Below are 5564 nucleotides of genomic sequence, written 5' to 3' on the forward strand. Positions count from 1 at the left end.
TACGAGGAGCGGCTGAGGGCGCTTGGCTTGCTCAGCGTGGAGAAGAGACTGAGGACAGAGCTCATCGTGGGCTGCAGCTGCCTCAGGAGGGGCAGTGGAGGGGCAGCACCGATCTCTTCTTGCTGTGACAGGACCCGAGGGAAGAGCTGGAGTTCTGCCGGGGGATAATTAGGTTGGATATTAGGAAAAGGTTCTTCACCCAGAGCGTGCTTGAGCTCTGGAACAGTCTCCCCAGGGCAGTGATCACAGCACCAAGCCTGACTTCAAGATTTCAAGAAGCATTTTGTCAAGGCTTCCAGGCACGGGTTGGGACTCTTGGGGATGTCCTATTCAGGGCTAGGAGTTGGATTCGGTGATCCTTGAGGGTCGCTTCCATCTCAGGACATGCCACGATTCTGTGGTCTGGCCCAGCAGCGCAGAGCTGAGTGACAGGGGATGGGACAGCGGTGTGTGTCTGTGGGCACTGGGCTCCCCGGGCACTGCCCTGGGCACTGTGGAGGCCCTGGCTCCCCATGTGCCCCGAGGGTCCCCCACAGCTCCTGCACCCACACCCTGCTCCTGCCCCCAGCTCACAATGCCATGTTTGTGACCAGACCTGCAAGGAGCCCTTTGGGAGCTCCTCACTGTTCAGGCACTTTAATCAACACTTGCAACGTGAATCATTTACACGCTCCATGCAAAGCATCGGGTTTCACCACCATGTTGGGTTATGTTTTCCATCAGTGTAATTAACAGATGGTTTGGGTTTTTGTGTTGCAGTGCGGTCACAGACCTAACCAGATGACCTGGCTTCTTTTTCATAACCATTCCATGACATCTAACAGTGATTTAAGAATTCTAGTGAATTAAAGTCCCACAATTTTCCTGGCAGGTTTTGCCATTTCACAAGGTTGGAAAAGAGAGAAGAAAGCAACTGTCAGTGGCAAAAATAAAATAAATAGAACTTTGTTTAAAATGCTTCCGTACAGGCCCAGACAAGTCACAATATATTTAATTTTAATCCATAACATTGATTGGTATGTGACAATCTAGCTATTAAAAGATCTAGATAGGAAAGAAGAAAGTGTTGAGCACAGTGAGGTAAAATCAAACTAAAGTGAAGACAGTGAAGGATTGCTACCTGATCCATGGAAAGAACACCCACCATTTCAGTAAACAAGAAACCCGCAAAGCGAGGTTTGGTTGTTCGGAAGTAGATGTGAATGCTGAGGCTGCTGATTTTGCCTCTAAAAGTCCCTCCACTTCTCTGCCAAGAAGCACCCAGCTACAGGAGGCTTGACAGGCACATCCCTGTGCTGTGGGAAGGAAATGCAGGGCTGCCCCGCAGGGGCTCGAGGAAGGCAGGGGGCTGCTGTTCATGCCGTTGGGTGTGGGTGACCATGTGCTTACACTGTGCTGCTTTTCCACTTAGGACCTCTGATTGCTTCCTTCTCCATCTCACCTGCTGTCCTGAGTTCACCCCATCCCATATTCAGGACCATTTCCTTAGAGGTACCAATATAATTTCTAATAGCACTTAGAGTACTTTAAGCATGAAGATGTTGGCACTTTCCTTCCAGACAACCATCATCTCCTCCCAGTGCTCTTTCCAATTCCTTCTTCCTCACAGAACATATTCTTCTCATTTTCCCTCCTCACCTCTGAAACGAAAGGGAAAAACAGGACGTGAGATGAAGAAGGGGCATGAAAGAAAAGCAGACTAAAGAAAGCAAAAGGTAACCCAGTGTATTCAAGGACCAGTCATATTTACAACACATTTGTTAGCTAATAGGTGCAGTATATTTGAATTTTGGGTAATTTATTTCTGGAAGCTCAGGGGACTGAAATGGACAATCAAGCCTACAGCATGTGTTCAGCAGGGGATAAATGGAGATGGGTGCGGTTACAGAGCAGTTCCTGCTCTTTCATATTTGCACAAATCTCATGTGTAAAATCAATAGGATCAGAATTTCAATCAATAAGTTTCATTTCAATGGTTCTAGCCAGAGGGAATTATGAAAAGTGCCGTATAGAAAAAACACAATGAAGAAATCCAGAGGCAGTGTCCTCATGAGATTGCTGCATTTTCTTCCCATCTCCTCCAGCAGCTTGCCAGCTTTGGACTCATATTGGGAAACTCTCCAAGGGTTTTACTAAGAGAATTAGTCTTTTGTATCAGCCTCTGGCTACTCGTTATCTGACAAATTTGTAGCCCGAGCCTCCTGCTATGGAGAAAATTATTTCTCTTCTTCTTGACCAGTGTGGAGTCTGCAGTCAGCCCTTTGTCCCATGAACGTCCCTATTGCTACACAATAATCTACTAATTTCTTTCTTAAGGCAAAATCAGAAATTGGCAAGTCTTCTCCTTGCTCTCTCAGCTCTCAGAAAAATTCAGGGGAGCAGCTGTGAAATTGAGCCATTTCTGAGCCATTTTTTTTGCCGCTGCTAACTGAGCAGAGCTGGTGGAAATGTTTCTTTTGAAATTTTCTTAGAGGGAAATTTCATTTTTAAAAAGTATCTGCTTATTCATGGCAGATGAATTTCAAGAACCTGAAAGAAAAAAGATTGCCTCCTCCACCAAACAAAATGCATTCCAGCCTACTTGGCTTTTGAGATAAATATATTGGGTTTTGTTGCTGAAAAAGATGTTTCCCTTTTTCAGGAACTGACAGAAGTCCTCTTTTAATAAAAAGTGGTTGCTGGTAGTAACAACTTCAGATGAAAATAGGCTTCATTTTTTTCCCCTTGTAAATGAGACAACCTATCCATTATAGGTGGAGAGGAGGAACTTTCTGGCTATTCCTACAATTAAACTATTTCATCAAGGTCCATAAAGAACACACTTGTTTCTGCTCAGACTGCTCTCTTCCAAATATAAGAGTCAGCAGTGTATTTTAAGCAAAAGTCTTTATTCTCCTGTATCTGATCCGTGCCTCAGCAAAACCCAGCTTCTTTCTGCAATCAGTTTTCAAACATTGTGCTAGAGAAGTTAATCAGATAGTAATTTCTTTAAGAAGTGAAGGATGGTAACAGAACTGATGGATGCCATTGAAAAAGATTGTGCCAAAGTGATGTTGTGGGGTAGATGACAACTTTATGGTTTCATATGTGTTGTCTTTTCCTGAGCACTTCCAGACTGGGGAGAGATGAGCCCTCCAGCATACATCACCGTCCTGGGCTCTGCTACCCAGCTCAAGGGTTTGTAGAGTGCTCTGGCTTTCTTCCTAGAATCGCAGAACAGTTTGGGGTGGAAGGGACCTTTCAAAGCCATCTAGTCCAACCTCTCCCCAGTGAGCAGGGACGACTTCAATAGGACCACATTTCTCAGAGCCCTCCCCAATATTGCCTTGAATGTTTTCAGTAATGGAGCATTTATCACCTCTCTGGGAACCTGCAAAGTTTTACCCACCTCAAAACCAAACATTTCTTCCTTATATCTAATTTAAATCTACCCTCTTCTAGTGTAAAATCATGACTCCTTTTCTCATCGCAACAGATCTTACTGAAATGTTTCTTCCCACAACTTGCTAGGAGGTAGTAAAGAGGGGTGAGAAAACTCTTCATGGGCCTTGAGAAAGTCTCATAGCTACCACGACACCACCACAGCTGAGGTTGCAATAGTATTGGAGGGAATACCACATTAGTTCCATCCCCGTAATTAGTTGATATTGCGGGATCAGCACATCCTCAGAGAACTGGTGGGTGGTATGAGGAGGGAGTGGGGCAAGCCCAGAGTGATGTGACTGTAGGAGGAAAGCTGCAAAGCTTTGCAGCTTGTCTTTCTCCCCCTGCTTCAGGATTGTTCTGTCCAATCTATAATCTTCTCTTCCTTCAGTGTGGTTTTAATGTACATGCTAATGGAACGGCCACCAATCCCACAGAGAGATAGTGATGCATTCTAGCAGATCTCACCATTAGGAAGTTTTCCCCGGATATTCAGCTTAATTTTTCATTCTTTAAATTGATGTCAATTACCCCCCAGCTAAACCTAGTTATGCAGTGGAAGACAGGTTTAAAATACTGCATGATCTCACTAAATTGGAGAAATGGACAGAAATCAATACAATGAGAGGCAATAAGGACACCCATAAAGGTTAAGTGGTTGATGGAGGAAGGATTAATGAAATGCACAGATACTAGGTTAAATTGCAAATATCCTTACTTCACTCTTACTCACTCCATACCCCACGAATATGTTCTACTCCAGCAAATTAAATGAGGGAGCACCTTAGAATTTGACTAGCAATTTGGAGAAGTAGAGATGAGTATTAAGGGAAGAGATGGTCTAGGGTGGATTTATTATGTGGAAAATTGGCTGTAAGACAAGAATGAGACACTAAGAGTAAAAAAAAAGTGACCTGTCAATAATAATATGACCTGCAATATAATTGGTGTCAAGAAGTAAGTTGGACAGCCTGCTGAAGTCTAGAGAAATGCTGAAAAACCTACTTTTGTTGTTAGTTTTTCATGTTTGTCTGGGTGGACAATGATAACCACAGTACCTGGGAGTCACTAACAGCTCCTGTCTTGGAACTGGGTGAAGTTTTTGGTCTAGGGCTTATGAGGTTAACACATTTGCATGGCAGACAGATACAACAGCTTGTCTTCAAAGTACTTGGAACTAACCTTAGAAAGTTTTCTGATCAGGTCTGTCATGCCACAGAGGGGAGAACGGGATGTATTCTGGGGAAAGTAACAAATGGCAGAGAGAAGATTTGCAGGGGAAGCTGAGGAGAACTGCATGTACCAGGGCTGGAGGAGGTCCTGGGGCTGGTCTGTCTACCAGTCCCGGAAGACAGTGGCTGAATTAAAGCACTGCTCAGTACTGTGGTTCAAACCAACGATTTCCTGAGAATCTACACCAGTCTGAACAAAAAAAGTTTTTTAAAATTAAATATTAAATTAAGGTTTCTACTACTTATTGTGAAAATACATTTATTGTGTGGCCTGAAACAGGACATTACCTAAGTTTGCAGAGGGTCCCAAGTTATGGTTTCTTAAAGTGAGAAAGAACTTGTCAATAACCCTTAATGTGGTGTGAACTTCTCTCTTTTCTGCAATGACTTTTGGCTCCTGTCTCTAAGGTGTCTTTGCAGTGTCAATGTTTTCCATTTTCTGGTGGTTCAGGGACACATGGTGGTTAAAAGGCTTTTAGGCCTACAGAAAAAAATTAGAAGCAAAATTATTAACTTTTTTGCTGCTGATTATTGAGAGGAAATCAGTACAGATTCCCTCATGGGGATTTTCATTGTTGGGGACAGGTTTACATAATGATGAGATGTTTTCTTCCCCTTCATCTGATCCAATTTCTGCCTGCATGGTAGTGCAGATATTTGTACTTTGATGGTGATGGGAGAACCTAATGGAACAGGACTGAAAGCGGGGAAGAAGTCGACATCTATCCACTTTCCACAGTAAGATATATGCGATAGCATGGCTGATTCAGCAGGTGCACCAGTAACCTTGAAAAGCCACAAAACTGAAGCTATGCAATGTTGTCCTTCAGGCAAGGGTGAAGTGGTGCCAAAAATGAGACAGGGCAGCTGACCTTGGCTTGGAGCTTAATGACGACAAGGATCCGTCAG

Source organism: Parus major, chromosome 11, assembly GCF_001522545.3.
Source record: "Parus major isolate Abel chromosome 11, Parus_major1.1, whole genome shotgun sequence".
Classification (NCBI taxonomy): Eukaryota; Metazoa; Chordata; class Aves; order Passeriformes; family Paridae; genus Parus; species Parus major.